Source organism: Nothoprocta perdicaria, unplaced genomic scaffold (assembly GCF_003342845.1).
Source record: "Nothoprocta perdicaria isolate Ctin4 unplaced genomic scaffold, notPer1 scaffold_531, whole genome shotgun sequence".
Lineage (NCBI taxonomy): Eukaryota > Metazoa > Chordata > Aves > Tinamiformes > Tinamidae > Nothoprocta > Nothoprocta perdicaria.
The window spans coordinates 92,965-116,975 of NW_020455790.1; the positions used below are offsets into that span (position 1 = coordinate 92,965).

Below are 24,011 nucleotides of genomic sequence, written 5' to 3' on the forward strand. Positions count from 1 at the left end.
CCTTGATCATCTCCGCACCCTGCTCCAGCTGCGCCGCCGCCGTCAGGGGACACTCTGCAGGGGACAGGCCAGGCTCAGACCCGCGACGGCTCCCGGCCCCTCGGCTGGCAGCGCCCGTCGCCCTCCCGGCCTGCCACTCCAGGCCCGGCTGCTCCCTCCATATCCCCCATGGGCAGCAATCTGAGACCTCCCCACCGAGCGAGACCTTCTGCACGACGAGGGCCATGGACGGCTCGCCCAACAGGGTTGGCTGCCATCCCCCTCACCAGGACTCAACCCCGGCTGCCAGGATAGCACCAGGGGTTGGGATCAGCCCCATGGAAGGGTATAGCCGAGCAGCAATCCCCACCAAGAGTCCTCCTCTACCTCTCCACCCCATGGGTGACGATCAAGGATCCTCCTCCACTTTCCATCTCACAAGTGCTCATCAGGAGTTCTCCTCCACCTCTCCACGCCATGTGTGTCCATCAGGGGTCCTCCTCCACCTCTCCTGGCCATGGGTGTCCATTAAGGGTCCTCCTCCACTTTCCATCTCACGAGTGCTCACCAAGAATCCTCCTCCACCTCTCCACCCCATGGGTGACCATCAAGGGTTCTCCTCCACTCTCCATCTCATGAGTGCTCACCAGGAGTCCTCCTCCACCCCACAGGTGGCTGTTCTTGGCATGGTTTTGCAGACACAAGCAGGAGCCCCATGCTCGGCTCTTGCTCTCTGATGGCACATGAAGCTCAGAAAATCCAGGGAGGGCCCTCAGTGCCACAAGGCCAAGGACAACTCTATCAGGAGCCACCTCAACTCTTACAAATGCGTTACCTTTCCAATGCGCGTCCGCTGGCCAAGTTCAAACCTCACAGGTCTGCCAGTTCTACATACAGGCTGCCCTTCTCTGCTGGGAGTTGAACGGATGGAACTTCCCCTGCAGCTCCCCTACCTTGTCCCTAGCGTGGATGGGCATGGGACAGTCCTCCTTGGTGGAGGCTGGGGGTGCCAACACCAAAGGATGGTGATTCCCATCTCACCCTGCTGCTTTTCGAGAGCTTTCAAACAGAAAGAGCGAGGTCTCCCTGTCCATGGGCTGATCTAGATCCTCCTCACAGCACCAGAAAGAAGAAAAATATTCTTGGATATAGAATGAGTAAAGTTTCTTTAGGAGACAGAATGTTTTGTGGAAAATGTTGATTATGATTAAAGAAATTTATTTTCTTCAGTGTGCAATGTTATGAAAAAAGAGATAAGCTTAGTTTCTTTTTTTCAATGTTTGGCAAGTCTAGGTCTTTCTGTCCAAATCCTTCATACCACACATAAAGCGATGTAGACACTAGCTAAAAGGAGATTTCAACAGAGAGAAATACAGCTATGTATTTTTTAGAAAGGTACCTAATTTGCACATAAATTAAAATCTCCTGATTTAGTAGAAATAACTATCAAAATGAGAAAATAAAATGGTTTGAGATATAAATAAAAAGCATATGAATATTAATTTTAGAGCATTACCATTAACCAAAATTTTCAGTGAAACAGGTAGAGGCCAGACAAGTGCTGTGGCTTTGTTAAAATGCTGTGGGTTTTGTGTCACAAGACCCTGAAATGAAAAATGAAAATTACTGAAGACTGCATTCAAAAGACCTAAAGATCGGTTCACCAAAAAGAGAAATCCTCAGTAAAAGAGGATGTTCAAGCTCAGTCTTATCAGGACCTTTCCTCAGCTGAAAACTGTCACTCATTCTTAATAATGTGGATGAAAACATAAAGTAATTTCTGAGGAAGTTCACATGCACACAAATGTGTATTTATGGTCTTCAACCATCACTGGAAGACCATCAGTTATTCTGTGCTAACTCCTATTGCTCACATTCCCATTGCCATTCCTTCAACTTTCGGTGACTGTTTTTAACCATAATAATTTCTATAAATCTCTTCTTCCTTTATGGTTCTTTTAAATTATTTTGAGGTAATTTAGCCCTGGCAGTATTATAAGGACCCATAGGCTCCCCCAGACTTCAGACTGAGGCACAGAAAATGACGTCTCCTCATCAGCAGTCTTTTTCAATAACCCAGTTTTAATGACCTAAGCTTCTCAAAGGGGCAACAGACAGAGAAAACAAGATTCCAAGAGGACTTCTATACCAAATTTTAGTGAAAATCTATAAAACTATCTTGAATTGTGAAGACTGAGAAAGGTCACAGAATCCCAGGACGGCTGAGGCTGGAAGGGACCCCCAGGGCTCCCCCAGCGCAGCCCCTGCTCCAGCAGGGACACCCAGAGCACGGGGCACCCGGGCGCATCCCGGCGCGCTGGCAGATCTGCAGAGCAGGAGCCTCCGCAGCCTCCCTGGGCAGCCTGGGCCAGGGCTCGGGCACCCTCCCACCAAACAAGCTCTTCCTCACGGCCACAGGGATCTGCCTGCGCTGCAGCTTGGCCCCATGGGGCATGGGAAGACGCACTGAAGGAGCTGCAGCTGGTAATTCCTTCACGGTTAAACACATCACAGGCATCCCTAACACCTAGGATTTGGGTGATTACACTCCGCTCATTAAATATATATTTGGATATACATAGTTCAAAGTAATTAAGTGATAAATAAAGCTCCACAGCAGAAAACGCACGCTAGCTCAGTGATGCACTGTATCTTGCGGAGCACGAGAAGCCAGGTGATGCCCACAGGAAGGGCTGTAGCTGGTGGGCTGTGTTGCACCCTGTGGAAAGCGCCCGCGTGACAGCTCAGCACCTCTGCAGTGCTGAGGCTGCAGACGGGCCTGCTTCTCGGGAGAGGGGAAACAAAACCCTGCAACCAAACCCACCGTGGCCGGCAGAGGAGAGGGGCTCTCTGGAGCAGTGACGGCGTCTGCAGGACCGAAAGGCCACGAAAGGGCAGGTGACACTGCCTGGATGTTTATTGCTACTAAATCCAAACTAATGTTTTATCTTGTAAATTTGTTCTCTGCTTGCTTTGCTAAAAGAAGCTTCGGATGGATCTGTAAAGGTTTAATTATATACAAGGTATTTGCCAATCATTAAGCTGGTTGTTTCTGTGCAAGCAATGAATCACATCAAAGCTGTGTTGGGGAATAAAACTTCTTGGGTCTTGTACCCAAGACCAGAAGGAGATCCCTGGCGCTGGGGCATGTTCCTCCCTATCACAAGCATCTTAGCAGCACATCAGGTGTTATCCAACCCCCGCAGAAGCTGGCAGCAAAGAGACAGCTCGAGAGGATGAGTGCGGTGTCACGGCAATATGGATGCTATTCTGGAGCCATGCAGAAGACAGAAACTGTGAAAGTTCATCACATTTGGTACGTGCTGTGAGGACTGGGACCTGCAAGGGGAGCAAAGGCAGCAAGGGAAGCTGAGAAACTCCAGAGACTCTTCCAAAATGATCAGAAACAATCTCTTCATTCTGTTAAAAAAAATCTTTAAAATCACAGGATTTAGCTTCAGCATTTGGGAAGCAGGTGGATCTGTCTTCAAGTTGCAGGGTAGATGATACCAACCTTGATATGGAAGTTCTAAGGCAAGCTGCTAGAGAGGAGGGTACTGTCTGCACCCTGCTCCTGCACAGACACACAGCGCCTGGCGACAGAAAGTATCTGCCTGGGATAAATAACACCTCTATGTAGAGCCTCTTTGCGGTTGCAGATGAAAATATTACACGGTGCCATTTCGAGTGCAATCTTGCTGAAGTCAGCCATAACATTTCGAAAAGATCTGCACTGCACATTGCACCAAACTGAAAGGGATGCTGCCAACTTGCTGACAAAAGGTTTGACGTAACCGGATTAACAGATTTAAAACAGAGGAGTACCATAATCCTATAAATCCACAAGTGGAAATCCAGTGGATTTCCCATCTAGGGCCACACAGTACCTTGCTGAGTCAAAGACTAACTCTCAGCTCCTAAAATCCAAAGTAAGAGACCGCATACCATCGCATGTTAAAGGTGAATCAGTTTTGTTGTTAAATGACTGTATATTTGTACCTTGAGTGCATTATGCCACAGCTGCAAAGACTCTGGAGCATAGCACAGCCAAACAGACACGAACAGCTCCGAACCCCTTGGACAGAGGTTCTTGTTGCTGTTGTTTTCCATACCAGTAAGCAGAAGGTAAGGGAAGCCCTGTCCCGCTCAGTGAGTATTTCCCCCAGTATTTACTCCTGCTGCTATTTGCCCCACGCTGTACTCGGGTCGCAGTCGTCTGCTGCACCCAGCGCAGGGCAGATTCTCTGCACACACCGTGACCTGCTCTCACGCTCCCCCTGGTCCCCAGCGGCTGCTTTGGGATAAATGTGGGAAAGGATTGCTCATTTCTCCAGCCTAAACTATTACTCAGGCTCGACTCCAGTTTTAGCATAGCGGTAACTTCTCGAGTTGTTCATTCTTAAAATTTACCTACAGGAAATAAGCCTGAAAATTTTGCCTGTTTTAAAGACTACTAATATGCGCTCGAGTAACTTCCCAGGACTCTGAAACATGAACCACAGCAAGCGTAAGAAAGTGCACTTATCTGCTCTCTGAGCCTCAACAGAGCTAGGAGGAGGGAACATCTGCCTGCATTTCAGCTGCCTCGGTGCGTCTTAAAACCACCTCCAAGAGCAGCTTAAAGGAAGATAGCCGGCTTTGCACCCAGGAAGCGGGGCTGCAGCCGCATCCTTCCCGACTCCAGGATGGCTCTGCAGAGCGCGTGTTATCGCACGGTGCAGCCCCTGTTATTCAAACTGCTCCAACTGGATTTAATCCTGCAGAAATAACATTTGCCCAAGTGGAAGAGTCAAAGTTGCCTACAGAAAATGCCCATGCTACACAACTCAGAGCACAAAATAACTTATTTAGACCGAATAATGGAGCAAAGGACAAACATACAACTGTCAAACAGGGGATGCACAAGACAAAGCTGGTGCAACTGGGTTGCAAACTTTTCTGTGTCTCTAGTAAACTAAGCAATGGCCTAACAAATAAATATGTGGATCATTCTAATGAAAGAAAGTGGAAAACAACTCCCTCCTAAAGGGGACAACGTGCATGAGGAGTCCTGGAGAGTGGCTGGTCTGTGCATTGAGAACAGAGGGAATACACACAAAAAAGAGAAACTAAGAATAATGCAATATATTTGGATGTTTCAGAAGAATTTATACAACATCTGCAATGCAAACATATCATTTTTCTGAACTTTTACAATTGAAGTCTCAGACAAGAATATCAGACTTTTTCTCCTTTAAATGATATATTCCCTGAGCAGGGATGAAACCTTTCTTTTTCTGCAAAACTCAACAGGTTTCAGAGAAGATCATTAACTTGTCTATGTTGAATAAGGTCATGCATAGCAGCCAATAAATAATCTCTGCATGGGTATTATTTTCTCCACAGAGGAGTAAAAATTCAGAGAAGTTGAGAAGAGGATGAATCTGTTTTCTTAGGGATCCGTACTGCAAAGTCTTGCGGACAGCAATCCTGCATATGCCACTTTGGAAGTCAGCACAGCAGTTTTAGACAGCCTTGAGCTTGGGATGAAGGTAACCCTTCTCCCTCACAGGAATTATCTCATGGCTTGGAAAGCTTCAGCTTTCTAAAGCCTCAAGGGTTTGGGTTTTCTCCCTCTCCACCCTGCACGCTCCTGTAGGAAGAAGAGGCAAAAACAGCCCTTGGAATTACTCAAGCAGCAGCAGACCTGACCTCAGAGAAAGGAGCACTTGGTGTCAGGGTGTGTTTGCAATACCCTTGCAGGACCCATCCCTGGAGACACAACGGATAAAAGAACACTGTTAATAGCAATCCTGTTCCGGCTAAAAGAGATTGTGATTTTGTAAAGATAGCAGGCGGAAAGAAAGAATAGGAATTATGTGCTGCAACTTTCTCTACCTTTGCTAAAACAGAAAGCACTGAAAATACAAAGCATTCATTGATTCTCCTCTCAAAACTTTAGCTAGAGCTGTCTGGGTAACCAGCAATTTATAGATAACCCTGAGAGCTCCGGGTTAAAAATCCAATGTAGAAACCCTCTCCACCAAGGAAAGACTTACTTGGAGGTGCTCAGAGTATCTAGCAGAGGGGAAGATCGACCTGGCAGCAAATGGGCCGTTTCTCTCTAAGAGACACCCTGCTGGGCAGGAGACCTGCTGGGGCAAGAGCGAGGCTCCATCATGAGAGGTACTGTCTCAGCAGAGTTCATCTCTGCAGCTCAGTAGCAGAAACAGAGATTTCCCCACATTGCAGACAAGCTTCACCTCTGCACTAACCATTGCAAGAGGTTGACTCCCTCTCTGCATGGATTTTCTTGAGAAGATGCGGGAGAAAAGCTCAGGATATGATGGGAAGCAGCAGCCCAAAGTGAGCGAATGATCCCTGGCACCATAGATACATAGGTGGTTTTGTGTGCCATGGTCATATTGAAGGCTCTGTGCTTCAACAGGAAGGCTTCCCCTTGGATTAAAGCTAGGCTTTAAGAGAAGTGAAATAACAAAGCCAGCTCTGATGAAACTAGGCAGGTTCTGTCCGGAATTGTACTTTAGAAAACCAATTTTTAAATTAGCTTAGGCTTGCTATAATCAAACCTCCAGTCACCAAGGTCTGAGGTCTTCTGCATTCTGGAAGCGAATACTAAATATTAAGCATTTAAAGCTGTCCTATCTCTGTACATGGCCTCTGCCTCCCCAGAAGCCAACCAGGATGGTGTCCTACAGGCAGACTTCTCTGACTCAATACCCAGCAGTTCCCTCCATTCCCCCATTTCTCGTGTCCTGCAGGTTCCTTCCACTGCTGACAGCCCAGCAGCTCAACGCCTTCCTTAACCTTTGTGGTCGGGCACTGCACACACTCATTCCAGCAGTATCTCAGCAGACACCTGTACTGCAGACTGACCCCTTCGAGTATAAAACTGCAAGATAAAATATCTTGGGTATAAGGAAAGGATAAATACCTTCCACCTATTACCCTCCGTAATCTAACATAAGGACAGAGCAGGAAGGACACAGAACAATAATAATTTTATTTTACCATTATAGAATAAAACACTATCTTACAAAAATACCTATTACTTGCTTCTAGGACAAGAGGGCACAGGAAGGAAGGATGGTTGACACATGTCAATTATCTCATTTGACCTACTCCTGTAAAGCCCTCAGACACTACACTACACTAAAAAGCCATTTTGAAAACCTGTAGAGGAAAATAAATAAGCTGAGAAAAATTATTCTGTCTCACCAGCCATGCCAAGAACCCTAATGTTCAGCTGGAAATGCTTGTGAGAAAAACAACAAAACAACAAAAAAAAATGATAGAAAGAAGAGAGGCCTCCAGTTACACAAGTCAGGCTTCATAGTGATGTAGTGCTTGTACGGAATGTACCACTGCCAGGTGTTTAAATCTGAATATATCACTGTTAATTTGCTTCTTGTAATGATTAGCACTACAGAATAAACATCATTAATAATAAAATCCTAAAATCTTTACCAGGAGGCAGAGAGGCAGGTGTCCTTTCTAATCTTGTTGTCTCACATAGCTTTGTATCCAGAATTATAATCTAAAGCTCTGTCCATATGTTTGTGGATGTTCATTTTCTTTGACTAAAATTGTTAAGTTAAATGAAAGTAGCCCAAAGATAATTATTTTGCTTGAAAAAAAAATCTGTTTTTTAACCCTCTTCTAAATCAGCCTGAGCTAATTCATACGAAAATAATAGGCTCTGCACTTTTGTGCAGCCTTTAATATTCATCCTATGAATTATATCAATGCAATTGTAAGTGGGAACTCTCCCCTGGCTTGTTAAAATACCCTCTTCCAGCTGCACTGTGCTGGCTGAGGAGGTCCCCTGGCCCAGCTCTGCTCCAGCTGCTCGGCCCTGCGCCGCTCCGGGGGGACCTCCAGCGCAGCGTGCCAGCTCAGCCGGCAGGCTAGGGCACTAGGTAACCCAGTTAAGAAAAAAAATGAGCCATTTATTTTTCTAAATCTTGTGTTAATTGCATAATTAGGTTCTTGAGATAACAAATTTAGATCTTGAGATAACAAATTTATCTTCTTGCAGAAAAACGAGAGGCACATTCGAACCAAAAATACATCCTAGACTCCAGAAACTTTTCTTGGTGCGAATTGCTGCAAGCCCTTTCTGCTGTAACTCTAACTCATCAGAAAAGCAGGACAACAGATAACACCTCCAGATTCACTTTCTCAACTGTATATCCAAAGAAGCTCTATGGAAAGGAATAATAACATCAATGGTGAGGCATAGATGATCATATAATAGCAGGGCCCCTCTCTTTCGATGAGTCTGTGCCTGAAGCTGTCCTGCTTTAAGAAGCCTGAGGTCCTACCAATGTTGAGCTAGATGCATTATGCCCTTCTACAAGGAGGAAGAGTCCTGCGTATAGAGGGCAATCTGGTGACAAGTAGAAGATATGGTTCAGAAAGGCACATCACACCACTGTGCAGCACCTGAAAAATGAACATTTACCAGACAGCATGGCTAGGTAGGACAGCACAACCTGGTAGGTAAACCAAAGAGAAGGACCTGCAGAGAAGGAACTGGGGAGGCAGAAAAGGGGAAAAGAGCTTTGCAGGATATCCATCAAGATCATCAGGATCAATCAGGATATCAATCAAGGGGGCAATAGAACAAGAGTAGTCATGGCTACTGGAGCCTCTGAGAGGAATAGGCCTGTTTAGAAAGAAAGGAAAATGGGTATTTCAGAGATGGCTGCAGAAGAGAATTTCAGATGATCTCTTTCCAAATCTGCTTCTCTGTTCTATATTACTGTGGCCAGTATTGAAGTAGTTAGAAAAATCCTGTGACAAATATACAATATTTTCTTGCCGATAACTTTTATTTCCTTTCATGGAGGCCATCAGCTCATATTCTCTGCAGGGATTCACTCAAATCCTGGACAGAGAGACTGTTCTATGCACAAGGGACAGACAGTCCAGCAATGCAAGGTCTTTCTCAAGTCACATTAAGGGCGCAGCCTGCAGACCAAGGTGCCAAGACGTGGACGTGGCATGGCCACGGTGAAGACCTGTGCAGGGCTCCTGGACACCCCTGGGCACCACGGGCAGAACGAGGTGCCCTGTCAGGGCAACCAAGCCAAATGGGGCACAAGGACACTCACGGAAACGTGCAGAACGGGGAAGTTCTGCAGAAAATACTGCAGATGAATCGCTAGCCACGTGAGGGGAGCAAAACTTGATGTTTTGGATTAGGGAAGAGAGGAGCATTCCAGAGGATTTTCTCAGTGAACAACCTGCATTTCACAGAGAAGTGAGGTAATGATCTTGGCGGAGAAATGAGTAGAACAATTAGAAAGACATTAGCTAAGGACACAAGTGAAATGGTTGTGAAGAGGGAGATGCAGCACAAATGCGCCGTGTCTGAAGTAATTAAACCTAGCAAATAAAGAATGCGAGGAAGAACTTTCTTCCTCTTCGGTCATTTCAAAGCGCTAGGGGCGTGGATAACAAGAAAAGGGATGTGGACAATTTTACCAGTGATAAGAACTTGGATGCAACTGTCATTACTGAAACCTACAGACACATGCCATTTCAGATAGTAAAAATATCTGATTGTTATTAGAATGAGAAAGTAATGAGTGGGCAATGAGGACTAGAAAAACAGTTTACATTAAAATCCCCCTACCTATTACATGTCTCCTGGTGATTCAGAACAGTATCTTGGATGCAGATACACCAGCATCTTAAGTAACAAACTAAAAGATCCTTTGCAATATTTTGTTAGAGACCACTAAAGAAAAAATGCATTAATCTTGAAGTGTTTATCTCCAAGTTATATCATTTAAACTTTGTACCGTCATGGCAATACTTCGAAAGAAATGCTGGGTCTGCAATGCAGCCAGCAATGAAATATCTTTCCATTTTCTGAAAAAGAAAACTGATCGCTTTTCTACAGATATTGCTTTGTTCCACTGCAAGAATGCTGTTTTGCAGCAAAATATTTGACTATTGTCAGGGACTACATGAAAAAAAGGAAAATTCCAACCACCCTTTCAATCTTTGTGCTTCCAAAGGGAATCAATCGAGGGAAATTAGATTAGGAAACTGATTAGGAAAACAGGGAAATTTAAAATAGAAAGAAAGAAGTGAAAGATGGCTGGGCGTTCCTGGAAAATAATGTGTGTGCAGCCCCAAACTCCATTTCCATAGATCAGGAGGAGAGCAGTTACTCAGTCCAGCTCAGCGGGGAACTACTGACAGCAGTTACAAATAGAGAGAAGTGTAACGATGGGTATGATATAAAACACGGTGATTGTATAAAGTAAAAATTAGGAGACAAGGGCCAATAACAAGGACTAATGGCACAGGAGTAAAGAAATCCATGTTTGGCACAGCAATGGACTATCAGAGAGGACTTCTGCTGCTGTTGTGTAAAATACGTAAGAGAGAAAAGATTTCTTAGTACTGGTCACTAGGCAGATAGAATATAATTGCTAATAAATGCAGACAGCAAAATGACCAATCACTTATTTTTGATCTTGTTGCCTTGGAAATAAAATATCTTCCATTCCATTAACAAATAAAAGGGATGATATATGACATCCACTAGGCATAATCAATTTATTCTCAGATAATTCGTGCCAAAAATTCTTAACTTCCCCCTGAAGTTCTTCCTGGTCCAACGACACTCAGTCTCAATATATTCTGAAATACTTGGACATCCCCAAAGACTAGAGGAGCACCAGTTTTGGGCCAGTATTCTAAAGGGGTAGAAGGATGGTCCATGAAACTAACAACCAGAAAAATAATGCTCACCCTCGGAAAATTCTGGGAACGTTTATTTGGGATTTAATTGGCACAGCATTAAGGAATAATGGCATCATTAATATGAGCCAATCAAGTTTTACCAAAAATAGGTCTTGCTGCTCACTTTTAATTCCTTCCCTTGATAAGATACAGGTTTGATTGATGCAGATAACTGCATTGAAGCAAGATTGGTGTTTAGCTGATCCCTACATGACATTAGATGCTAGCAGTATGAAATGTCACTTAAGCATGTCCTAAGTGATTTAAAACCCAGCTAAAGAGTAGGACTCGCAGTGCACATTGGAGGATGTGGTCAAATTTCCAATTGTTTGAGGTGTTGGATAAGACTCTTACTTCCATCGGCTACTTTGAAGCAAACATACGGACCGTTTGATCGGATCTGCTTGGACACAAAGCTAGGGAGACTGCTACGGCTACGGGGCAATCCCAGACCCCCAAACATGTGGGTCACGTTGCAGTCCCAAGGATCGTGTCTTGGCAGAGCCCAGGGCAAACGTCGCCCTGGGGAAGAGAAGGCCACCAGTCCTGCAGTACCAGTGGTTCCCAGGAAGGCCCAGCTTTGCGAGGCCACCGCAGGTGACGCTGACCCTCGCGCAGGGGCTGCGGTGGCCAGCAGCCCTGCAAGGAGCACATCTGTTCCCACCTCACAGGTCCACCTCAGGCTGTGCAAGGAGGTTGAATGGACGCAACAACCTTCCCAAAACCACCGAAACTCCCAAAGAAAACACTCTGGAGGGGCTTAGCTACGACTCAGCTCACGGGAGCTCAACAGACCCCAGCCTGAGGTAGAGGGCAAGGCTGCGATGCAGGAGCAGGAGGGCTGCACACCTTGGGTCTTCATTTAGCAGGAGCTCACCAGCCTGGGAGAAGAGAGGGCCTTTCTCTGACATGAGCTCACCCCAGCACTCCCCAAACGAGGCTGCAGCCTGGCAGCAGCTTCCACGGCCCCGGCACGCTGCACAGCAAGGGCCAGAAGGGATAACTGCCCGTCTGCTCATGCCGAGTGGTACGGGAATACACCCGCCGTCCTGGGACCTGCGTTCCCAAAACCTTTCAGAAAAGGAGCAATTATACACGAACCACAGAAATTACAGGAAAAAATGCAGAAAATACAAGGAGTTCAGTCTCCCTTTAATTTAGCAAAAGAAAGACTGAATGTTGAGTTGATTACCGTGTATAAATACCTTCATATGAAGACATACCCAGGTATTAAAGTGCTATTTAATCTAGAAGATAAAGTAGAACGACAGCTGGAAGCTGAAGCATGCAAATTTTAATGATATATGCATTTTAAATAGTGCCAGTGATTAACCAAATAACAACGGAAAGGCATGGATCCTGTTCCTTAAAGTCTTTGAATCAAGACTGATGGCTTTCTGGAAAATATGTTTAAGCTTTGCTTAACAAACATAGATGCACATACACACTTGGACTCCACAGAGGGTGACAAGGGTCCAGGGACATACAGGAGGTTGGATCAGATGGCACCACAGTCCCAGCTGGTCTTAGACTCTAAGCTCCCATAAATACTGAAAGAGAGTTTTACGTCCTTCTATGAAGCACAGGAAGCAGATCGTAAAAAGAGTAGTAATAAAGTAGTTTTGCACAAGAATTAAGACTCGGAAAGTGAGGTGTCCCATGACTCACTCTGTTCCAATGCTCTATTTTCATATCTTATAACATCCCCTGTGATTTTGCCTTCAGTTCTGAACCAGATCTACACAACTAGTTGCATCAGTCTTTCCTTCTTTCCTCACTGTATTTGAAAATTTTCTCAGGATTCAAGAGTACTCCTGCAATCATCTACTGTTCTGCAAAATACCATCCAGGTTATTCAGATCCAGAACTTTCCCAAGAACTTTCAAGAAACACACTGCCCTCCACAACATGTGCTTTGAAAAGCTGCCTCAGCTTTAGGAGCATGGAGGACTTCCTGGAGAAAGAAAGATTCCACAGAACATTTGCAAGGTCTCCAACAAAAAACAAACCCAACCAGAGCTAGAGCAAGCAGCCACCATGCTGCACCAGCCCATCCTGGTGCCAGGGACGTCCTGCACACACCAAGGCAGCAGCCCAGGGGTGGCCGGCACTTCGGGACCAACCTGCAGGGCATCCAGCTCTGCCAAAGGCCCAGGGAAAATTCATCATCAGACTGGGACTACTCCTAGGTTGGGAATGCGTCACCATTAGCACACATACAAGCCCAACTCACTGTACTGAACACTAATAAAGCACATTATTATAAAACGGAAACAACAGAAAAAGCAACTCCTCTTTCAGAGCAGCCCTGGGAGGCACCACGGATGCAGGAATGAGGAGAGGTTCAAAATCAGTGAAGAAACAAAGTGGTGTCATTATCACTTCTGACATCCACAACTCAACAGCCAGTGCTCTAGATTTCCAGTCTCTCAAGGGTGAATTTTATTTTCATTTCGACTGAAAAATCTGAGGAACCCAGAAGCCAATATTTCATTTTTCTTTCTCTAAAAATATGTCTTAAATCTTCTCACTGCTTCACGTGCAGATCCTTGGGCTGCAATATATGGTCACCCAACTTGCCTCTGCCATAGACAGCCTCATCCCCCAGATGTCCAGTCCCACACGGGTTTGATCTTATCCTACAGTTCTGGACTACACACCTTTTCCTCCGCACTACCTTCTGGCCAGATCTTTATAATTTCATGTCTCGAGGCACCCAAGACCCAAGAATCATGTGAAAACACTGAGAAATGTTCCTTTCCCCGCTCCATCCCAGGCCTTGCATTTCCACCAACAGCAGCTGCTCTCCCCCCTCCCAAACAAGGACCCCCCAGACCCCCTGCACCCCCCAGCACTTTCTCCCCTAACCATGTTCCCCTCGCAGGTGAAGCCCATCTCACCTCCAGTATCCGGATCATGGAAGTTGGGGTCCAGGCCCTTCTCCAGGAGTCTGCAGACCTTCTCCACGTTCAGCATTTGCACATACTCCATGAACTTCTTCAGATTTGCCTGCAGCCGTGACATCCCAGGAAAACACACAACACACAGTGTTAACACCCCAGGAGAGGAAGACCACCCCAGGAGAGGAATATACTCAGTCAAGGGGACTGAAGGCAACCAGCAAGAACACAGGACGGTGCCCAGCAGGAATTCTCCAACAAGACAGTGGCACGTTGGCTGTGGAAGGAGGAGGGCGACTGCTGCGTCACGCACACTGTGTGCCCCAGCCTCGTCTTCACGTGATCTAACCTGCCTGCCTCTTGAACCTGACCCAGCTAGGAAGGACCCAGCTCCTCATACCCTGACGGCTATTGCAGGATGCAGTGAGTTTGGCAGTCATGCTGTCTGCTGTGAAGCTCTTTTATTCTTCACGTATTTTTGCAGCTCGCCCCAGATACTAAATCTACTCTCCAGAGGGGAATGAACACTCAGAAGACTCTCCTCTAGGCCTACCAAGTTGTTTCTGGGGACTTTCCTCCCTTTCTTCTTCTCTTTTGGGTAGCTCTACATGACAAATACATTATTTTAACAAATTTCTCGATAATGCATGGATCTAGAAATTACAACTCCACCAGGAAGGCAGGCAGTTCATCACTTGGATGAACTACAGTGTGAAAACACCCTTTCCACACACATTTCCAAGCCAGCTTTTCAGATCTTCAAGTGCAGGCTTAGCTTTTTCCTCTTTGAGCTCATTTCATCCCACCTTGCAGCAGTGGCTGCAGGAAGGGGGTCTAGGGAGCCCCCATGCAGCAGAGATGTGGTGCAATCAGCCGGCGGAGCCCGTCGGGAGCAGCTGGAAGCCACCCATCAGGCTGCACCCAGCAGCCAAGGAAGTGTCCTAGAACCAACCCTAGTTGACTAAACACCTGCAAGCAAAGCTGATTTTCCTATGAAAATCTCAAGTTTCAACATTTCTTACTAATTTGACAAAAAAAGAAGAACTCTTCCACGAGACAAAGTGAATTTTATCAAAGTGTTCTGCTTCAAATTCCATTTCAGAATTTCCCAGGTGAAAGAAGTAGGATGCTGAAAAATTTCAGAATCCTTACAAAGATTTCTTAAAAAGAAATCACATATTATTTTGCATTATTTTTTGATTTTTTTCAAAATGTGTTTTTCCAAAGGAAAAACTTATTAGCAGTTTCCAAGCCAACTCTACCCAGAGGTCTGCAGATCCCCAAAGCTGGGATGCACCAGCTTCACCACGGCTCTTTCTCCAGCACGCTGAGAAGACAGCATGATGTCAGACAGAAAACACAACCTGAATGAGACTTTCTATGCACAAGACAAATCCGTGTTGGGCTGTCAGCGCGATTTAAGTGAAATTCATTCTCGGGATGGTCAGCCTGCAGGACCAAACCCCAAATACATAGCACTTTTGTCCAAAGCCAGCAAAAGGACGCATGCCATAAGGAAGCCATGCCGTGTATGTAGAGTTCTGCAGACATGTCAGCGCGCTGCCCCCCGCACGCCCTGCCGTCTCCGAAGGTAATTAACTCAGCAGAGCGACAGGGCCCTGCAGCTCCGCGGTGCTCGGGCGGGCGCTCGCTCCACACGCCCGCGTCGCGCGCAGCCCTGCGCACAGAGGTCGATGCATGAAGGGCCCGGGCGGAAGCACGAAGCCGCAACGGGAATTCGGTTACAAGGTTCATCACTCCTAATGTCCCCAGCGACAGCGCTGCAGCGAGGCGGCCGTCGGGAGCCAAGAGGGAAAAGGAGGTGCTCGCGGAGGGGCTGGCCACATTCCCCCTCGGCGCAGAGCTGCAGTCTAACCCTAAGCTTTCCCACAGCCTCGCTCCTCGGCGCACGGCCCTGCCGGTCCCTCCGGCCACTGTCAGAGTCACCAGAGCAAGGCCAGCACGCGGCGGGACAGAGCTGCTGCACCGGCAATGAGAGGTTCTCCGGGGAGGTCTCCAGCATCGCGACGGGGCAGGGGATGTTGGCCACGAGAGAAGGCGATTCTCACAGCACGGCACTCGTGTCCCGAGCATGGCAGAGGAACGAGCATCAGTTGCTGTGGGGCCCAATCTTCCCTTTCTCCCCAGCAAGACATTGCCTTGGACCTCGCTGTCAGGCGTTGCCCCTCTCCCAAGTTTCCTCTTGCTCCATCTCCCAATGCCCAGCTCAACATCTCACTAGTATTTCCACAAATACTGCAACACCCTGTAAGACATCACGGCTGCATGCCAGCCCCAGCAAAGAATGGACTTGACAACTGCAGCAACGACTTCTAGGATGTGACCACAAAATGTCCCTCCTTCCAAGTACAACTCAGCTGTGCTGAGTTAATCCCATTCTTCCCACTTGGGCTTGTCCATATGTCCCTTCTCCTCCCAATAGCAACTTACTGGAGGCAAAGCACCCAAGCTGAGCTCCATCCATGGTGTTCCATGATGACCATGCTGAAGCCACACAAGTGCTGCCCATGAGGTCGTTCTCCCCGGAATCTCTTGTCCATGTCCAAGCAGCATAGGATTTCTGCAGGGGCATTGACTCAGCTGACACCAAGGGCTGGCGTGTCCAGGGTAGGACTGTCCTTCTGCATCAACCACCTCTGCCCACGCACCCTGAAACTGGCTTTTCTGCAAGGTGGAACTCATCCCGACAAGGGTTTGGGTGATGTTAGAGGTGTCCAGGCAATGCCAACAGCAGGTCAGCCCCGTGATGGAGATGAGCCAAGGTGGGCAGATGCAGGATGCTCGGGGATGAAAGCCCGGGAGGGAAGCAGCAAGGGAGGCGCCGGGTCCTGCAGGACCTGGAGCCCACGCTGCGGGTCTTCCAGTGCTGCATGTCCCGCTCTCGCTCCCGGCGCGGTGCTCCACAGGATGGCAGCACACGCTCGCAGAGGACAACCCGCCCTCCCTCCGTGCTGCCCCGAGGCCACCGAGCCAAAACCCACGTGGGCCTCCCACCACAGGACGCATCTCCTGCGGGATCCCCTCTACTCCCTGCAGCAGCCGGGACCTCAGCTGGGTTCTCCTCCACGGCCACGGCTCCTCACAGTGCTCAAGTGACTACAGTGTTCAAGTGACTACCACACGAGGCAGGAACCCCTCAATTAGCTGAGCTGCCCCTCGCCTTCTTCCTTCCACCCTGTCAACATCCTATTGGAAAGGCTTCCTCTGAACTCCAAGGTGAGGTCCTACTGCAGAGAAGTCTACAGCAAAACTGAGCTGCCCAGCAAACACTGCCCCTCTGTAAGCACAGCACTGGTCCACAACACCTCCCCGCTATGTTGCTGCTGGACACATGCAGAGAGCAACTGAAGCTCTGCTCTGGCTGTCCTGCCCAGGATTGCCATCTCCAGCTGCGGGCAGACACCATAGCCAGACCATGGGTGCTCTCAGCCGAGGGGCTCAGGACTTTAGAACATGAGTTTGATATCAGGGAGTTGACGCAGTTTGTCAACTTTAATGGGTCCTTTATGTTTTAGAAGGAAACTAAAGTTAAGATGACTAAAGGTCATGTGCAGGAAGGCATCCCACTTCTGGGATTTACATTCCCTCTCTGTAGATGCCCACTGCCCTTCACAGTTCCCACACACCATGCAAACGTTAATGGGTTCACAAATAGCATTTATGCAGCAGGTAATCAGTTACTATCTTGACTTTCCAGATGAAGAACAAAGAAGAAATATCCCCCACCCAAGAGTTCTGACCAAATCCATAGCAAAGCTTCAATAATAATTTGCCAAGTCCAGAGCCTTAGCCAGTTAAATTTCACAGTTCACAAAGGAGAATATTCCCTCTTTCCTTCAGTTTCTGGCTGCCTCTTTGGGCAGTGCTGTGCTTGAGATGTGCAGTTTGGTGCCATTCACCAACCCCGAAACAATGGAGAAGGACAAGATGAGGGCAAAATGCCTTCTCAGTGCTTGCCCACTTTGTTCCTTTGAGTTTGGTCCTAGGCCTTGGTTAGGCAAATGCCTAACAAAACCAGGGACATAAGCAATGAAAAAGACCATTTACCTGAACTGAAGTGTTGCAAAACTACGAGAATCCCATAGCCCTTACTTGCAAATGAATCTGAAATAACACGGAAATGTTCTCATTACAAGGAAAGACACCCAAAAAAGAGTCATTTGTGATGACTGGGGTGGCACGGATGGTGTCGGTGATGAGGTTAGCCTGACTTCCAGCAGGGAAGCGTGGCAGGAATGAGGAGCAGGGTCCCCCCGGTCCTTCATGTGGCAGCAGGAGCGTTTGGAGCCGCACTCCGAGTGACCAGGCAGTCCCTGCAGGAACTAGGGCGGCTCGATCTTAGGCACAGAGAGCAGCAGTGCTTAGAAAAACTCCTTAGGTTTCCCATTACAAAACAGCTTTTGGGTCCTCATTCTTTGCCAATGGACAAGTGGACAATTAAACCAACTAAGCTGTTTCCCAGAATCAAGCTAGATAAAAACATATTGTTTCAGTCAAGTTAAATATTTCTATGACCTTGGAAACAACAAAACTAAATAGGCAAACTCTAGGGAGTCACTCTGCTACTCCCCAAATAGCTACAGGGAACTCTCCCAGGCCAGCTCTGGGAAATGACGGGAACGAGGTTATGCAAGGGAACAGGGAACGGACAGCTCAGCTATCTTGGCGATGGGCACCTTCGAACGGACATATCGAGAGGCAGCGGCGCTCGCCCTTGAGGGCCCCACACGCCTTTTGCCTCTGCTGGCCAACAACTGAGAGCCAAATCACCACGTTGGAACTCCTGCTTGATCCCAGCACGTCCTGGCTCCGCGCAAGGGCGAGGAGCCTGGGGGTGAAGCCGCCCTGCTCCCCCACGGCCGTCCAGTTGCACCAAGGTCAACAGCATCGCACAGGTCCGACCACACAGTCTACCCAAAACTCCTCAGAGCAACCCAAACGTTGCTTGGTGTAGAGCCACGCTGTGAAACCGCCCGCGTGTGGCCACCTGCTCCGTCATCATCTGTCCTGTCCCCACCAGCTCCTCCTCGCCCAGGGGACACGAGCCCCCCTAGCACAGGGGACACGAGCCCCACGCACCCTGCACATCGTGACCATCAGCGTAGACCGGGGCAGCAGCACCAGGCAAGTCCACGGAGGCAGAGCACAGCTCAGCTTCACAGCAGCCTCCCCTTTCATTTAACTTATATCTGTTACGCTAAAGGTCTCTCTCAACTTTAAAACACCCCTGTTTAAACCTGGGTTTCAAGCATATGGCTTACGCTAAGGTCTGTACTTATAAGCTTTTTAAAAAAGGTAGCAGTTAAATGGTCTTTATGTAAATAGCCTTAGAGGCTGCTTTTTCTGAACAATGTTCAGAATCAGAAACAAAACACATTTTGCTTTTCAAATCAGCTTAAATGACTATAAATAATTCACAACAGCGTCCCATGGCGGGGTTGCTGAAGGAAATGATGGTATTCATGTTTTTCCATGCTGTTTTTTTCAGATAATGCATCATGGAAAAACTTTCGGTGCGATTGTTTTTCGTTGCATTTTAGGCAGAAACCCAGAGCGTGTATTCTGCTCGGAACTGGGATGGATTCGCTCGCGGCTGAAAGGGGATCTGAGAGCTGAGAAGTCAGGAGCTCGCTTTTCTCACCCCATCTATGAATAAAACCCTGGTGGAAAGGAATGGTTTCTCATCATTCCAAAAACTTAGAGCATTTAGGGCCAGGTTTCCAAACATATTAAGGTGACTAGACCCAAGAGAGCAGAGAGCAAATGTCGGACTCCCATGGAAATGAGCGGGCTCAAGTTGACAGCTCAACTGCTTGGGCCATTTTAAAACCCCACTAGATACCTCCTTATTTTTCTGGCATCTAAATACCTAAATATCTCTGAGAATTTAGGATGAGAATCACTAGCACAGACCGAATCTTCCTTTTTCAAAAGAACAGTCAGTTTTAAATACAAAAGATAGATATTGATAAATTACTTTTCTTCTTCCATATCCAGTGTATTTAAGGAATATTTATTTACATGATAAAGACACAATTTAAAATGTTGTTTTGCTTTGATTTTAATTAAATTTCAGCTTCCATTCAAATGCAGTTTGATACAAATCAAAATAATATAAAATAATTTTATGCTCATAAAAATATCACATCCCCTTTTCTATATGCAAAAATTAAAACTTAAATGTATTTGTATAAAGCCATGCAACTGCTTAAATAAACAACCATAATGCATCGTCCCACGAGCAAAAGCACCGCGGCTGGCGCAGAGAGCCGGGCGATTTGCAGATCCACGTGTCTGAGTGGCAATAGTGCCCGTGGAGGAGCGGGCTCCTCTGGGAAGGAAAGCAAGGCAGCAACTCAGGCACATAGCATTAAAGAGTGAATTCGACTCGCCCAGAAGTTTTAAATCACTGTTTGAACCTCCTGTTCCCCCTGCACCTTCCCCACCACTGCTATGCCCGACCCCGTCACGCGATGCCAACAGGAGCTGGCGCCCGGCGAGCTCCCCAGGGCCACGAGCCCAGCACCACTGACATCCCCAGCAGCTCCTCGGAAACTTCCCGAGCAGAAATCCTCCACCGTTCCCAGAGGGCCAAGTGCCGGAGTCCAGCGAGAACGGACAGGAACCCAACCCCGGGTCTACCCTTATCCCACGGGAGGCACGGGGGCTCCCCAAAGCTCCCCTGCAAACGCAACGACCCTGCTCAGCCGAGCTCCAGCCCAACTCCTGCTTCACTACCAGGAACGCGCAGAGTCGGCAGAGGGCTGCGAAGCGCCTCAGAGTCGAGTCTGCAAGGTGGGAATGGGGTTAACAGTCAGGAATGTTGCTGGGAAGGAGCAGAGCTGCTCCCAGCTGGCAGCCATTGTCTTGAGTCCATTATCCCCATTAGTGAGAACTGCAAGGAAAATCAACAGCCTCCGGAAAAAAAGACCATCGAGAGGAAACGAGTTTGAGGGAACAAGCTTTTTTCTCTTGAATTGAAATGAAAGAAAATAAATGAGATATTCTTCTCGCAGATAAATCATTCTAACTGTTATTTGCTATTCATGGCTGCGTGCAGAGAAGCCACCGCAGAGCCCGTGCGAGGAGGGGGGACACGGTGGCCTCGCCATGCCAAGAACGCTCCCACGCGTCCCCCAGCGCCGCCCTCGGCTGCGATACCGTCAGCATCGAGGAAAGACTCGTCCCTTCTCAGGGCCCAGCCTGCCCCAAGCACCAGCCTAACCTAGGCAAAGCCCTGTCCTGCAGAGCAGGGCCAGCACCGCTGGGACACAGTCACTGGAAGAGGCTTCTGGAGAAGCCTCCCCTCCCTCCACACCAGCACCAGACGGATCTCAGCAAACAGCCCCATTGTCGGTTCCCAGTTAGGTGTCACATAACCCATTTCAGGGCATGCAAGAAGGTCCAAACGCTGCCCCACTGCTTCTCCACGCTCTACCTGGGGCCCTCCAACAGGAACAAGACCAAGCAAGACCTGGTGCGGTGAGAAAGGGGGCTTCTTTGATGCCTCTTCTACTAATAGAAGTTTCCCATAAGATACATGAAATGTGAGTCCAAAGACTTTGGAAAAAAAACTATTGAAAGAGAAAATTAAGAGAAAAGCCATCCTGAGCACGGCAGCTGTGCACGAACCACAGCAGCTTGACGGCCACGGGGACCTGCCCACGCCTGGGCTAACACAGGAGGCCAATTACCCGGGATAACTGTCCCTGCAGGGAGCTGCTGGCAATGAAAGCTGCCTGCAAGGTGTCCCCGGTGCTGTCCCTCCCAGGCTGCAACCTCCTGCTTGGTCTTTGATCATCTTTGATGATTTCCAAGCAGAGATAATGGTCCCCCTTCCCAGCGCGGCGGTGGACCTGACACGAACACCCGCAGAGAAGGTGACACGGGCACCACGGAGAGGGTGACATCGGCACCACCGCTAATGTGCTATGAGTGTTGCCTACCGATCAGGACCAGATTTAAGTACTACCCGAGCTGGGTTCAGGTTGGCTCTGTCTCAGGAGTTCCGGTAGCAGAATGTCCTCTCTGGACATTTTGGAAAATGCCAAGGCTTTTCTGTCCATTTTGAAGCGAAACAGAACTGTTTTCTAACAGATGCCTCTGTGCACTCCCATTTGAAATGGCCTGCCGCAATCCATTGGGAAAGACCTCTAGGAACCGGGTCCCAGGGCTGGTGGGGAGGGACGCTGGCTGACAGTTTTACCCAGGCACTTTGTCAGTGCTGCCAACCTGGGAACTCAGCCTCCTCACTCTGCAGAGCAAGCCCGCCAGCACTAAAGACGGGAGTTAACTTTGATTTTCCTTAAACGTCAGGTATGAATCGTGTTTCAACATCATTACCCTGGCAAAAGATTAAAGTAAGATATATATACTGCTGCTAAAAGCCCCACACCATAAACTCCGAGTAGTTTTGTGCACTCTTCCCATCCAAACCAGCCCATCAGCCACAGACCCAAGATTTCACATTACCGCTGTCTTGCAGTCCCCTGCCCATAGCTGTCCCCCCCACAGCACTTGGGAACGGTGCATCCAGGAGCAAAGCCCATTTCACAGCCCAGGAGCTCAAGCATCACCACAGAAAACGGGGCATCTACCCCATTCCAGCGACCCGAGCGCCCGGTGCAGCCTGCAGCGGCCCAGAGGAGCCCCCTCAGGCCTCTGCTCTCCTGCACCAGCGCCCTTAGCGCGCGAAAGGAAACGGGAGTTGAGTCAACCTGGACACACAAGCCACAGGGAGAAGCCTTGGGACGACCTGAGCTCTTCTCAGCCACGGGCTGAGCTTCAAAGACCAGTGTCACAGCAAGGCAGGAGAACAGCCAGCCCAAGGACACACACATCAGCCTCCCTGGGCAAGGGCAAGGGGGGAGCAGCAGCACAGGATCTCATCGAGATACCAAATCTTAGCAGCAAAGGCATGCCAAAAATTAAAAACAAACAAACCTAAAAACTTTCACATTCTTTCTAAGTGGATCTTGAGGTTGAGGCACAGAGATTAAGTAAATGTTAAGTACATTAATAATTACCACACACCTTCAGGTGAAGTCCTCACATGCTACCACTTGGATCTCCCCATGACACCCAGTCCTTCCTGTAGGACACCCGGTCCCTACACAGCAAAGCTCACAAGAGTGCAGTTCACATGTCCTGCCATAAGGAAGACACGGGGAGCTTCCCAGGTTTGCTGCCTGAATGTCCTTAAGCCATGAGACAAAATCTGCACAAGTGAAATCTGGAGCCTAACAACAGTTTGTCTCTTGTTTCTGCAGCTCTGTGAAAGGAAGACAAGAAACCCCTTCTCCCCTGAAGCCCTTTGGGAGGACGCTTCTTTCCCTTCTGCGCCTCACCTGTGGCTCCCTCTAGCTCACCTGTTGCTGTTTCACACCTTAACAGAAAACTTGCTGCCCTCCCCTGCCTCTGTTGAGGAGCACAGGTGGCCAGAAGAAAAGTCACCTGCACAGCACCCTGCAGACCTGTGCTCCTGTAACGTGTGACAAGGAGCTGAGCAGGGAGCCCTGGAAGTCACTCCATTCTTCCTAAACAAGGCCCAAAGCGCCTCTGCACTTTCTCCCACAGTGCAGGACCTTCTAAGCACAGGCCACCCACCGGGGCAAGGAGCTGGTGCGCGAGGCGGAGGCGGCGCTGCCGGAGGGACGCGCTCCTCAATGCGCCCCTTTGTGCTCACTAATAAAGCACCTCTTCAGTGCCCTGCCACGTGCTGCTCCTCCTCCTCCTCCCCAGCACCCGGGAAGCCGCCCTGAGCCTGGCCTAAGGCGCGCTCAGCACTGGAACTGCTCCCACGCCGGCACGGCCGCAGCCTGGGAGGACCTCAGCCTGGGCAGCTCCGTGGCCTCCTCCGCGGCCACGGGAAGGCTGAGACGCACCAAGAGCTGGCCTGCTCTCTGGGATGGACCTTATCTCGTTGGGACGGGCCCTCTGTGCTCAACGTGCCACCCCTGCCTCACGTCCTTGGGCTCAGCTCCAGCCTTACCTTGGTGTGGAGCTTGGCAAACTGCTTGTCGTCCAGCAAGCTCTGGGTGTAGACGCGCCTCTTGTACCGGAACTGCAAGAGGGAAGAACAGCAGAGACGTGAGCAGGGCAAACCCTCGTCACCATCAACCCCCCGGGCTGCCGCAGCACAGGGCGTCCTGCAAGAAGACAGTCTGTGTACACCTGGAAACGACCACAGACCCAACACCAGCCCTTTCATCATCTCTTCTGTTAGTTGTTCTGCGCAAAAGAGTTCTGACCAATCTTTCACATGAACCTGACTGCTCAAAAGGTGTGCAGCTTGTTCTGCTTGTTCTGCTTCTCCCCGATAAATTAGGGATCTCTCTAACAGCATATTTT

General features: G+C 48.5%; 1 long non-coding RNA gene across 2 annotated transcripts; it reads right to left on the reverse strand.

Annotated features, from left to right (window-relative positions):
- Window positions 1–23,733, reverse strand: LOC112955039. 2 transcript variants are annotated; one of them, XR_003250826.1, is made up of 3 exons: window positions 23,653–23,733; window positions 13,641–13,749; window positions 1–54 (listed from the first exon to the last, which is right to left on the reverse strand). It is a non-coding gene; the product is annotated as an uncharacterized LOC112955039 (long non-coding RNA). The 2 variants fall into 2 exon arrangements; XR_003250825.1 differs by lacking the exon at window positions 23,653–23,733 and adding an exon at window positions 22,695–22,873.
- Window positions 23,734–24,011: the final 278 nt, after the last annotated feature.